The sequence below is a fragment of the Zeugodacus cucurbitae genome, chromosome 6 (assembly GCF_028554725.1).
Source record: "Zeugodacus cucurbitae isolate PBARC_wt_2022May chromosome 6, idZeuCucr1.2, whole genome shotgun sequence".
NCBI lineage: Eukaryota > Metazoa > Arthropoda > Insecta > Diptera > Tephritidae > Zeugodacus > Zeugodacus cucurbitae.
Genome location: NC_071671.1, coordinates 51,514,354 through 51,528,505, shown reverse-complemented (window position 1 = coordinate 51,528,505; position 14,152 = coordinate 51,514,354). Strand labels below are relative to the sequence as shown.

General features: G+C 35.2%; 1 pseudogene; it reads left to right on the top strand.

Annotated features, from left to right (window-relative positions):
- Positions 1 to 7,515: 7,515 nt before the first annotated feature.
- The window catches only part of LOC128922649 (GTP-binding protein Di-Ras2-like), a 44,268-nt pseudogene continuing 37,631 nt past the window's right edge, over positions 7,516 to 14,152 (top strand).

Below are 14,152 nucleotides of genomic sequence, written 5' to 3'. Positions count from 1 at the left end.
ATATACATATATATAACTTATAAATATAATCCAGATTTCATTGATGAAAAATAATGAGTGGTTGAGTGAGCGAGATGACTAAAACTCAAAATTCCCAAGGATCATGATTTCGCCGATTTCCGATCCATCTTGCATTCGCTATGACCGTTAACAACTGACAATTGCATGCCGAAAGATGGATGAGCTGAACTATGTAATTATTTCCCGAGCTGTCTGAAATACTTTCTATAACTCTAGTATACAATGAATTAATAGTTTGGCACCGAGTATTGTGTGGACGTTCATAGCAAAATTAGGGGTGACAAACTAACTTTTTTTACTTATAGTTTTCTATAGCCTTATAACGAAGGTGATACCATGACTTTAAAAGTATCAAACCGGTCTCCAACTGGTATACTCATAAATGATATTTTCAATCACTTTCTAAAGAAAAAAAATTACAAATTATAACCCCGACCAGTAAATAAAATTTAAAATGCTCTTTAAAAAATGTTTAAATTTATGTTGTCTCATCTCTCTTAAGTGCAGCACTTTGGACAAGTTAATTGATTTAGTGGAACTGCAAAGCAAAACAGACGACTATACTGTTTACACGTTTTCTGTTAAAAGTTTTTCCACGAACATAAAGGGGTGAAATAAAGGCGAAATTGTGAACATAACCTACGTAAAAGTAGTTCGTTCCTACACGCACTGTACTGTAGACAGTTTGCGCCTACACTCACACGCTCAAAGCGCTACAAAATTTGAAGAAATTTGATTTCCGCCAGAATTTGGAATAGCGTTACTGGAAATTTTTCGAAAAAATCGCAACGAACAAAAAAGATGCAAAAATTCGATAATGCACTGCAAAACGCTTCGTTAGACGCTTGATTGGACTAGAAATTGGATGTACAATCTAAATACCAATGGTTTTGCTAGAGTGGTTTGGTCCAATGATAGAGACGTTTGAGAACTTTGTAAAAAAGTACTTTTCAACATAATTCCATCAATACAGTCGAGTTGCGTCTCTTGCCTTGTGGTCCAAAGATTTTATAGCCATATTTATAGCCAGTCATATTTCTCAACCCCCAACGTAATGTCGTTCAAGAACTTGCGTAATTGGACTAGGATAAAATCGGCAATGCCTAGTGCTCAGCTTAATAATTCTACGGCTTGTTGTTCGGAACTAATGGCTGCATAGACCGACCTCTCGTATTTCCACGATATTCAAATCTTTGTAACCGGAACAGACCTCAATTTTTGGCAGACAAGGACTGTCAACTCGACAACAGTCTGCGCAAATATTAGGGAATATTCTATGTCACTATAACACCAACAAGTATGACAATTACTCTCGATATCCAAATGTTCAACTAGGGATACTTGGATCGACTATCGTATATACATCTTTCTAACGCTTACTTTCTGTTGGCAAATGATCTTCAAAATATACTAGACTTACCTATTAAAACTGTTTAAAAAACGGACTGCAAGCGGCCCGAACCATTAAAATTAAAATTTCAGTACTTATCTCAATTTTAGACCACTCATACTCCATACCCCATCGTATTAACTAATGAAAATGAAGTTTGCCAGCAAATTCGCAAACCCAAACCATAAGCTAGCTGCTTTTGTCATACTTACATTGTCCCATTTTATATTCTTCTTCATATTTTGCACTTGCCTGCCAAAAACCACCTGCCGCGTTGCAATTTCACAGCTTTGTCGGTGGTCATTTCTTAAATGAATGTAAGTGACAGAGCTTTAATTGTGTCTCTCCAAAATTTATTATTATCTCTGTTACAGTTTTCACAGCGCAGTGTTGACCCTCACTAGTCACCAATAAATATCGATTGTTGTGTCCAATCATTATGCTCCTCACATCAAGTTCAAGCGTTCTTCCCTTAACCCATTTTCGAATAATCTCCTGCTGTAAATTATTTTTCCAAATTAAAAGTTTTTGGAAAGAGAAGTGCTGTACACGTGCGAGTATGTAATTGTGTTCCAGCACGCGTATTTCAAATAATTGTTCATGTTATCTCCTGTCTACCAACTGCATGCCCGCTTTGGATCAATTCGTGCGCTCAATTCAGCCGAAGCAATTAAACAACAACAACGGTAAAAAAGAATAAATAACACGCGCGCGGCTTCTCAAAAAATAAACAAAACATTTTCATAATTCAATCAATAATTTTGGGCGTATATATCCACATAAAATGTATGGCAAAGCTGAACCACAGCTTACATACTCGTATTTACAGTTAATAGTTTAAAACTGTCCGTTAATCATCCGCTGCACAGAAGTTATTTCGCTTTATGAGCATACTGCGCTGTTTCGCCGCACTTTTTGTGCTTTTCGTGGTAGTGCATAACGGTGTTTTTATTAAAGAAACAGTATTTAACGGTGTATTTTCTGTTAATTAATTTTCTCATCGTAGTCAGTTTATCTGTGTGCACCTCAAAGCGCCGTGAAATTCGAATAAACATCAGAATCACAAAGCAGTCGCATTCCAAATTTCCAAATAAGCCAGCATCAAAGAGAGATTTTGTCTGGCTGCGCACAAAAGTTTAAGCGAACTGCATCTCATGACTACTACTTTGTTGAGACTTTCATCATTTCAGAGGATGTTCGAACAGTGTCGAAGTCTTATAACTCTTAAAATTCAAATTTATTAGGCTTATAATCTTCAGAAATAATTTATTGTTACTTTAGGGACAAAAATATGCCAATCATTTGGTGTGGTTTTCTTTCATTCCTTTTAATTTTAAAAACCAAAGCGGATTTCGAAAATTTTTTTTTTTCTTATACCTTTCCTATAGTGAGTATCGCGACTTGTCGGCTCTGCCAGCTTCTTTGGGATAAAAGAAAAGGGGCAAAACACGTAGATTCACTCTAAAGGCTTCACATGCTTCAATAATAATGCTTTGTAGAAGATATCAAATGAAATGATGTTATGAACAAAAGCATAAACAAAATTTTCGATCAAAATAAAAGTCATAACTTCCACCCACTTCAGTCCTAAGTAGTTAAGCTGTGACAAAATAAAAGTCAATTAAGCGCATTGTCTACCAACGACGGTCAAATGCTACCTTTGCCAATCTGTGTAGTTGAGAGTAGTTGGGGAATCTTGGAATTCGTAATAAATCCCCTCAAGTAATGTCAATTAATTTGGCCGAATTTGGGAGGCAGCCAGCTGGTATACTTGTGGGTAGAATACATATATACGTACACTCATATTTATTGTCAAAAAATTTTTTGTATGTATAGGTAAGAGAGTCAATGAATTGTTTACGTATGTTTATGCTTGTGGGCATCCGCTTTTTCGATAGGCAGGTAGCAAAATCTATCGAGAAATATTAAAGAAATACTTAGAAATTATATTAATTTTATAATAATCTGTATTTTGTTGATAACATTTCTAACAAGTGCTTAAAAAAAATTGGCAATTTAAAACTTTTGATAGATTTTCTTCGCGGGGGGCTGTTTTGTGAGGTGGCGCCTCATGAATTTTGTTCTAATTTAATAGTTTTAATGTTATTTAATTGTAAAGGCAAGTGCGCTAAATCCTTGTCTATAGCTGTATGTGACTAAACTAAACTCCTTTCCAAATATAATTTTTAAACAACCCGCCTAAAAGAAGGCGACGTATTAGCAGTTAGTAAGACAAGGATGGCCAGTAGATACTTGAAAGCCTACATTTCGGAGCGAAGCATAAAAGGCAGAAAAATAAAATTTAATAAAATTCGGAAAACAATAAAAAATTAAAAAAAAAAAAAACATTTTTATAACATGTGTACGAAAAAGTAGAAGTAAAGAAGGAATTCCTTTACAATTCATTGCTTGCAAACATACTCATATTAGACTCGTCACCTTCGCGTGCAACAACGTAATGGCAATATTGGCATTATTGGCAGCAAGCTGCAGCATCCAAGAAAACTGAGTTTCCTTCAACTTCCAAACGCATTTGTTGTTATTTCTTTGCTTCGACTATCTTTTCAGTTGCATCAATACATGGTGTTATTGTTATTTTTGTTGTTTTTATTATTGCCAAGGGTTTTCGTCTGTAGGCGCCGTCTCGTCTCGTTTTGAAAAACGAAATCGACATAAATTGCTCTATGTTGGTAATGAGTAACGGTAGGAATTTTCCAGAAAATTCTTGGGTGCAATTAGCGCGGGCAATGCAGTCCTTCTTCCAAAGAGATAGAGTTTTGGCGAAGGATTTTCGTGGCACGAATGATGGCTATTTACCATAATTGCATCGTGCAAACTAGCGGAAGCAAAACTTGGAGAAGTACAAAATATTATTTCAGTTAGCCGGATTCAGAATGTTCGAATGAATTCAGAAATTCACTACCTGAACGGTCGGTCGGGTGTAAACCCAGCAAAGTGAGCAGCAAGTGGTGAGTTGCCACCATCGTCTCGGACAGACAGCACTTATGTCGTTAGCTTCATATTACATTTGTAGGTGTGTGTGAGTGTTTATAAATAGATGTAAGTGTATCTACGATTACATCGCTTGACGGCTATTTACTTTAGTATTCAAAGTTATTACAATATGTTACATACTTACATATAAAAAGTGATCCATTTAGAGGTTCCCCACTTTTTTTAAAGAAAAAACACAGAAAATTCAAATTTAATGGAAATCGTTCTCTCAATAAGTACATTGATTGATACGATATGTGGAAATTGGCATCGCCTTATTGAAACCAAATGTCGCCGAGATCACAAGCTTCAATTTCAGCCATCAAATAGTCGATTGTCATGGCACGATAACGGTCATTATTGACGGTTACATTCTCACCGGCATATTTTTTGTTGCAAAGCAATGCACTGGAAAATAATTGTCACCGTCAATAACATCTCCGTGTGAAGGTGCATAGTTGTAAGCATTGCCTAGGTTTTAAGTTAGAACTAGTATTGTCGTTACGAAAGCTAGTTGTTTTCTAGTTCTGTAGTAGTCGTATTTTGTGCAGTGTACATATGACTATGTATGTACATTTATATCACAAGCAACTGGCCCGTTGTGTATATTTACATGTACCTTTGCCTGAATAACAACCATTGTTCCACTGGGAGTATTTGAAATTGTAAGTTTTGCTTACATTTACATAATATGTATATTTGTATTTTGAAGTCTTTTCAGTACCACTTGCCAAAAGCATTTTACTGTTTCGGATGCTTGTAACTAGTATTTTTTGTTTAATTTTCACAAACACACATTTACAACTATATATCTACACATGTGCTTATAACTTCAAGAGCTACTGAAACTATGAAACTTAAACATTCCTATTCCTATTCTGGAAGTTTATGCAGAAGTTATGAACTTCAAACGATTTTTGATTTTTGTAAAATTATTAGGATTTATTTCACCACTTGAGTAAACACGTTTGCAATAATTGGTTAGCTTTAGCTACGAATTGTATCGCACCAATTTTGGCATTTACTTATTCGTGAACTTATCATAGAAGTCAAATATTCTCATAAAGGGCTCCAGTGTTATTGCTTTAGACTAACCCGCTACGCCTTGTTTTAATTTAATGATCTTTAGTAACTATTTCAAATATTTCCTCAGTACTGTACACAATGACCACACTCGACAAAAAGCTAGTAAATATCAATAATATAGTCCCAGTTAATCATCTAATTTATTGCGATTATATGAACTATAAACAATTCACGTTAATTGCATAATTAGTTCAAATTAATATGCGCAAAAATAACCGCCATATTTTTTTTTATTCCCACTATAGTGAATTTATTTACATTTACATTTGTGGGTATGTACAGCAAATAAATAATCATATTTATTAAGCGATTTCGCAAATAATTATTTATACTGTAATTAAATGTTTAATTAGAGCGTGTTTTAACGCCATTATTTGTCTTTGAAATTATTTCCATAATTTGAGAGTATTATTATTAAAGATTTTTTACAAACATCTAGCTTTTTGCAGAATTTAATAAACTCATGATTGTTATTTAACTCGAGTTTAAAATTAAAATATACTAAAATGAAAACAAAATCAAAATTAAAAAAAACATCACTCATCAAATAAAAATTTTATTGTATTTGCATAGTCCATATCTACTGATATTTGTCAACATATATTTAATCAGAATCCTTCACACAGTATGTGAGAGTGTCAGTCAATTCTTTAAATTGATTAAAGACAAATATTTGCCATTATTATAGAGTCATGTACATACTCATACAATATGCATACAGATATAATAGCTCTAAGCCTCAAGTTGGGCGCACAGTTAATTATCAGTTAGGTGTGTGGATGTTAATTCCAAACTCCTGCGGGCAAAGACATAGGAGTTAAGCAAATACAAGGTCCTGCATTCATCTCATCTATATTTTCATATACACTGCATATACGTACTTACTTACAACTATCAACTCAACCAAGTTTAAGGAGCTCTCATTATTAAACGAAAATATATATTCACAGCCACACTGTGTTTGCTAGCTAGATTGCCTCTGAGAATACTTCAACTTACTTAAAGTAAATGTAATTAGTAGGAAATGATAATAATATTATTTGTTGTTTTTTTATACCGAGATGATTATGAGATCTCTTATACCTTAATACATTTCAAATAAAATTTAATCAAGTTAGGGCAAAGTAAAATTCAACTTATTCCTCGCGTAAAAAACTGAGATTAATAAAACGTCAACGTCGTCTTCAGAGTATTTCGGTTGGCTTTAAAGTCGGCGTATAGATATAAATTAGAAATATATGTCTGTGTATTTGGTTCATTTTTCGTTGGGGGTCTACTCATCACACAGCCGATGGAACTTTCATTAAGGAGACAAAAAATATCTCATTCACAGTTTGTGTCTGGTAACTCTTCTAACTTATTTGTTCCGACATAAAATTCTATAAGAGATTTCTTACTATTGTCTTATAATTTATATTTTGAGCTGATTCTTCAAGATACATAATGGCATAGTGTTATGAGATTTATACAAAGTCAACTCACAGACATTTGAGCATCATTTAAAGACATTATCAAATGGCGAACAACAAGCGAATTTGTTGTAATTATTAAAATACGAGATTAATGCGAGAATATACACAACAAACAAAGAAAGACCACCCACAGCGTCTGCTTATAAAAGAAGGCACTTATAGCAAGTGTGAAATCAGAGAGAGAGATTGAGACGACGTTGAGAGCATGTGGTGACGCCGCCACATATAAATAGAGTGGAAGCACTAAAGTGGCCGAGTACAAAAATGGCGCAAAAAGTACGCAGAATACGCAGATAATGGAAACGGAAATAAATCGGAAGCGAAAGTATAATTAAATTTACGAGCATCCGAAACGCCACCGCACGTCCTCTCTCACTCTTGTTCCTCAACACTGAGTAATGATTACAGGAAGTAATGAGAAAGTGTTAAATACAAATTAAGAAACATAAATGAAGAGTATGGCGAAAGCACATAAAATAAATTGAAGCAATCTTTGCAGTGTTAGTGTAGGATTTTTAATTGATATTTTATCAGAATTTTTTTTGTGATTTTTGTAGTCCGTACATCATGAGGTATAAGATAAAATGCCAAGAATTCATAAGAAGCTTTAATCAAATCAAAATCTTCGAATGCTTTAGCATAATTATAACGGTAAACTCAATTTAATTTCCCGTCGCTTGAAGTGAGAAGATAAAAAAATATAACGGTACAGTAACAAAACAGTAACTTTTAGCTGTTGGTCGTCTTAGCAGCCGTCGTCAGCCACATTCATAATGGCTGACTTGGAACGCATAAGAGTGGTTATTCTGGGCGGTGCTGGTGTGGGAAAAAGCTCTATTATCAAGCGTTTCCTCTTCAAGACCTACACAGACAAATATCGCGCCACCGTCGAGGATCTTTTTAATCGCGAATACGATTTGGGCGGCGTTACATTGAAGGTGAGTAGCTTATTTAGTGTATTTAAAATATTAACAAGAACAACTTTGAGTATCTAAAATATTGATATGAATAGGATCGCCAATGGTTTAGTAGTTTTTAGAAATATATTGCTAAGAAAGTTCTGAAAACCAACATTCTCCCTCACTCTCTTCAGTATACTGGGAACAAATCTTTGCGCTCTCTCAAAGACTATAGACATCTATTATAGACCCAGACGTCATTTCGGAATGTATAAGAGAGTTTTGTTTAACCAGTCGGACAAATGATATTCCGAATCGAAATTTAAATAACTAATTGCAGTTTGAACTTCTTACTTTTCCTTTATTTAGTTTTCAAATCACAACTATGCCATCAAAATTGAAAGAGAACTGCACTCGATGTCAGTGATATCATTGGAAACCAGATACAATCTGCTAGCTAGAATACTGGCATGTTACTTCGACTTTATTGTCAAGCTATTGCAATTCGCTCCAATCTTAGTTACTTAATGTCGTAACTTAAAGGAATTATCTTTAGCTTATTATACAATTACTGTGTGTAGGTGTCTGACTGTGTATCATGTTTCACCACTAAAAAGTCGTTAAGCCATAAAAGATAGCTGCCGAAGTAAAAATGTAGAGCGGCGGCGCATGTTAGTGTTTAATTGAATTTCTCGTTGATTTTTTTTGTTTTTTGATTTTGTTTCGTAAGTTTTTGTCTGGTACGCTTCGACGGATCAAGCTATGCCTATGCACATGTAATGCTTCAACTATTTACTCCGGTGGCAACTGGAATACTTACATATTTAATTATGTGAAAAGAAGAAATGCACCACCAACAACAACACACACACATAGAGTCTCAGAACTTCATTACTGTTTGTTTCGCCACGTTTACTCTGCCGGAAATTCGTAGTCACATTTATTTTATATACATATATATACTGTCGCATAGGCACATTCACATGGTAGACAATGAACGACAAAACCTTTTGTCTGCAAACATCTTTACCTGAACTATCACAAATTTCACCAACAATGCATTGCAAGCAAAATTTTTAATTCTCATAAAATTTTGTCGTCTAATCAAATTAATGAAAAATTTCCAGAAAAATCTATTTTTTTTAATTAAAAAATCAATTTTGACATGTATATCTGTGTCTTTAAACACAATTTTCAATTCTTCTCTGGCCAGCGCAGGTTTTACGAGCTTTTTATGCCGTCAGATAGTTTCTATGAGAAGCACAATTTTACTAAACTACGTCCGGACGCGGCCATTGAAATTCATTGCAGACCACTCTCTTCATTGCTTCCAACAAATGTTAAAAGAAATGTAAAATAGCTTTGTCATGACACATGTGCAACTTTTTATGATTCTGAACTAATATTTACAAAATTAAAGTTGAAGCAAGCTTCAGGCATTGTTAGCCAATTCACTAGTCTTTCATATAAGCCTTTAAAAATATTTGTTTTGCTTTTAAGACTTAATTACGCCCTTCAAATCTGTTTGTGCTCATTTCTGGAGTCTAGCTTATAGGATGCAAGAATAGCATGACTAGGTTCAGTCCAATGTTAGTATAAAAACTGATAGTACGATAAAAGTGGTTTTAGAATTCAGATTGAGAAAGATTGGCACTCCGACCTATCCTCGGACCAAAAGTTTTAGAGTAAAAGGAGAACGATTTGTATGATAGAAAACATTTTCAAGAATAAATGGAGCTAGTTCCGAAGCAATGTTTTGTTTTCATGAAATGTTCTAGCTTTCGACCCAAAACCAGTAGCTTTATAATATTTTAACTAATTAACTCCTCATTTCGGTAAATTAAAGTTGATATCACGTATTAGTCATAAAAAACTATCGAATTCCAATTAATGAAATTGAGTGAAGTGCCAAAACAACCTGGTAATTTGAATGCCAGCATTTTATTTGTGATTTCAACAGATTTCCCTTCTATATATGTATGTTTGGCTATGTGTAACAGTATTTCTCCAGTGTCAAAATGAGCGCATGTCAGACGTACAATTTATTTATGTAACCGATTTCAATGCAATTGTGGTAATGTTTGGCCCAATAGAATAGTGATTTTGAGTGATCTGACATTTGTGAGTGTTGTTGTTCTTGTTGTATTCAGGTTTGACTATTATACTTTTTGCAGAAAGTTGCATAAGAGGCACAAACTGTTTTTGTTTTATTGTTTTAAATTTGAATAGATGGAAAATTCTATAATTTCTGCTTGCAATTAAATTTTTACTTATAAGTGAATTGCAATAATCTCATATTGGATTGTTTGACTATAGCTACTAGATTCCTATGGTATAAGTAAAATATTTTGCATTCATTTTGGAACTTACTGTGGAAGTCACTACAACTATCTATAACTATCTATATATATATAAATTTCATGTCACGTTGTTTGTCCGGGATTGGAGCCTAAACTACTGAACCGATTTTAATGAAATTTTGCACACGTCTATAGTTTGGTCCAACTTAAAAGATAGGGTAATTTATATTTCAAATTTTAGTCGCAATGTCCATCCGTCTGTCCATTCGGGCATTTGGGTCAAAGCGGTCAAAGAGTAGTTGGTATTACAAGGGCTGCTATATATAACGGGTGATTTTTTTGAGGTTAGGATTTTCATGCATTAGTATTTGACAGATCACGTGGGATTTCAGACATGGTGTCAAAGAGAAAGATGCTCAGTATGCTTTGACATTTCATCATGAATAGACTTACTAACGAGCAACGCTTGCAAATCATTGAATTTTATTACCAAAATCAGTGTTCGGTTCGAAATGTGTTTCGCGCTTTACGTCCGATTTATGGTCTACATAATCGACCAAGTGAGCAAACAATTAATGCGATTGTGACCAAGTTTCGCACTCAGTTTACTTTATTGGACATTAAACCAACCACACGAATGCGTACAGTGCGTACAGAAGAGAATATTGCGTCTGTTTCTGAGAGTGTGGCTGAAGACCGTGAAATGTCGATTCGTCGCCGTTCGCAGCAATTGGGTTTGTGTTATTCGACCACATGGAAGATTTTACGCAAAGATCTTGGTGTAAAACCGTATAAAATACAGCTCGTGCAAGAACTGAAGCCGAACGATCTGCCACAACGTCGAATTTTCAGTGAATGGGCCCTAGAAAAGTTGGCAGAAAAGCCGCTTTTTTATCGACAAATTTTGTTCAGCGATGAGGCTCATTTCTGGTTGAATGGCTACGTAAATAAGCAAAATTGCCGCATTTGGGGTGAAGAGCAACCAGAAGCCGTTCAAGAACTGCCCATGCATCCCGAAAAATGCACTGTTTGGTGTGGTTTGTACGCTGGTGGAATCATTGGACCGTATTTTTTCAAAGATGCTGTTGGACGCAACGTTACGGTGAATGGCGATCGCTATCGTTCGATGCTAACAAACTTTTTGTTGCCAAAAATGGAAGAACTGAACTTGGTTGACATGTGGTTTCAACAAGATGGCGCTACATGCCACACAGCTCGCGATTCTATGGCCATTTTGAGGGAAAACTTCGGAGAACAATTCATCTCAAGAAATGGACCCGTAAGTTGGCCACCAAGATCATGCGATTTAACGCCTTTAGACTATTTTTTGTGGGGCTACGTCAAGTCTAAAGTCTACAGAAATAAGCCAGCAACTATTCCAGCTTTGGAAGACAACATTTCCGAAGAAATTCGGGCTATTCCGGCCGAAATGCTCGAAAAAGTTGCCCAAAATTGGACTTTCCGAATGGACCACCTAAGACGCAGCCGCGGTCAACATTTAAATGAAATTATCTTCAAAAAGTAAATGTCATGAACCAATCTAACGTTTCAAATAAAGAACCGATGAGATTTTGCGTTTTATGCGTTTTTTTTTTTTAAAAAGTTATCAAGCTCTTAAAAAATCACCCTTTATTTCTGGCATAGGCAACACTAATTGTTACCAGGTGCAATCTAACATTTCCATTGGAAAGTTTGACATTTTTTATCATAACATAACTAAGAATGTTTTGTCATTTAATCGTGAATTGTTTTATTTACAGGGGTTTCGCGACAAGAGTGCATCGATGAACTAAAATCTTTGTATGGCTATGAAGCACCATCCTATAGCAGTGTGAAAAACTGGTACAACGAATTCAATCGTGGGCGACGCTCGCTCAAAGGCGAATTCCGTGAAGGTCGTCCAAAAACAGCCGTTGTGCCAGAAAACATCGATGCCGTACATAAACTGATAATGCAAGACCGTCATGTAACATACTTTCAGATAGAGGCATGCCTATGCATTTCTCCCACCAGCATACATTCGATATTGCATGTACACCTGGCCGTAAAAAAGGTTTGTTCTCGTTGGATCCTGCACAATTTGACAATCGCTCAAAAAAAGACTTCGAAAATTGGTTTGAGCGCATGCAAAAGTGTATAAATCTTAATGGAGAATATTTTGAAAAACAATAAAACCATTTTCGTTGATAAATATTCCTATTCCATTATTAGGCCAGAAATATATATAGCAGCCCTCGTATTACGTCCATTGTTTATTATACTCTCGCAACAAATGTTGCTAAAGAGAGTATTATAGTTTTGTTCACATAACGGTTGTTTGTAACACCCAAAACTAAACGAGTTAGATATAGGGTTATATATACCAAAGTGATCAGGGTGAAGAGTGGAGTTCAAATCCGAATGTCTGTCTGTCCGTCCGTCCGTCCGTCCGTCCGTCCGTCTGTGCAAGCTGTAACTCGAGTAAAAATTAAGATATCTTGATGAAACTTGGCACACTTATTTCTTGGCACCATAGGAATGTTGCTTTCGAAAATGAGCAAAATCGGACCACTGCCACGCCCACAAAATGGCGAAAACCGAAAACACATAAAGTGCCATAACTAAGCCATAAATAAAGCTATGGAAATAAAATTTGGTGTGAAGGATCGCACTATGAAGGGGCATATTTGGATGTAATTTTTTTGGGGAAGTGGGCGTGGCCCCGCCCCCTACTAAGTTTTTTGTACATATCTCGCAAACCAATAGAGCTATATAAACCAAACTTTCTGCAGTAGTTTTTTTTAGCCACTTCCTAATACAGTCCAAAAATGAAAGAAATAGGATCATAACCACGCCCACCTCCCATACAAAAGTTAGGTCGAAAATTACAAAAAGTGGGTTAACTCACTAACGAAAAACTTCACAAACACTAAATTTCACATAAGAAATGGCAGATGAAAGCTGCACTCAGATGTTTTTACAAAATGGCAAATGGGCGTGGCGTCGCCCACTTACGGGTCAAAAACCGTATCTCAGGAAGTACTCGACCGATTTCAATGAAACTTGGTTTGTAATAGTTTCCTTACATCCCAATAATATGTTGTGAAAATTGGTCAAATCGCTTTACAACCACGCCTACTTCCTATATACCAGAACTTTGAAGACAATCTGAATCGTTTACTTAACAATATATAAAGTAAGCACTAGTGAAGATATCGGTGCAAAATTTTGCACAAATACTGTATTTATAGTGTGGAAGCCCATTTCTAAAAATCGCCGAAATCGGACCATAGGTTTTCAAGGCCCCATATATCGAACATGAGGACCTCGGTGCTTCTAACCTAATATTAGGGTTTCCAACTTTCAATGGACTTTATATGACGAATATGTGGGTCAAATTGTGTATTATATAATATAAGTAAAGTTAAATAAATAAATTGCGAGAGTATAAAATGTTCGGTTACACCCGAACTTAGCCCTTCCTTACTTGTTTTTACTGTACTTTTGACAGTGAGAATAACGCATTTACAAAACATTTTAAATAAATAAATTGCGAGAATACCAAGTGTTAGGTTACACGAACTTATTCCTTTCTTACTAGTTTCGTTGTTATGATTGTCTCGGGCGCGCTTTTTAGGCCCCGGCCGCGCAATGAGCTGCAGGCGATTAGAACATATGAAATTATAATTTATAAAAATCAATGATAATGGGAATGAAAACAGCTACAAAATGTCTGCACTCTTTTGAAATTAAATCCAAAATTTCCGAGGTGAAATGAATGAAAATGTGTAGTATTATTTTAGGACCTATATGTATAGAGAAATCATTTGAAACCAACTAGATGAGTTCCATAACCATTAACTATGTTCAACCAGTGAAACAAATAAGTTAATCTACAGATGTAAGAACTCTGTAGCGGCCATAGTATCCACTTCTGTGCTCTAACTTTTTAGCATCCAAATAAATCTCCATTATAGTGAAAATACTTACCATGGGTTCCACAACTGCTGA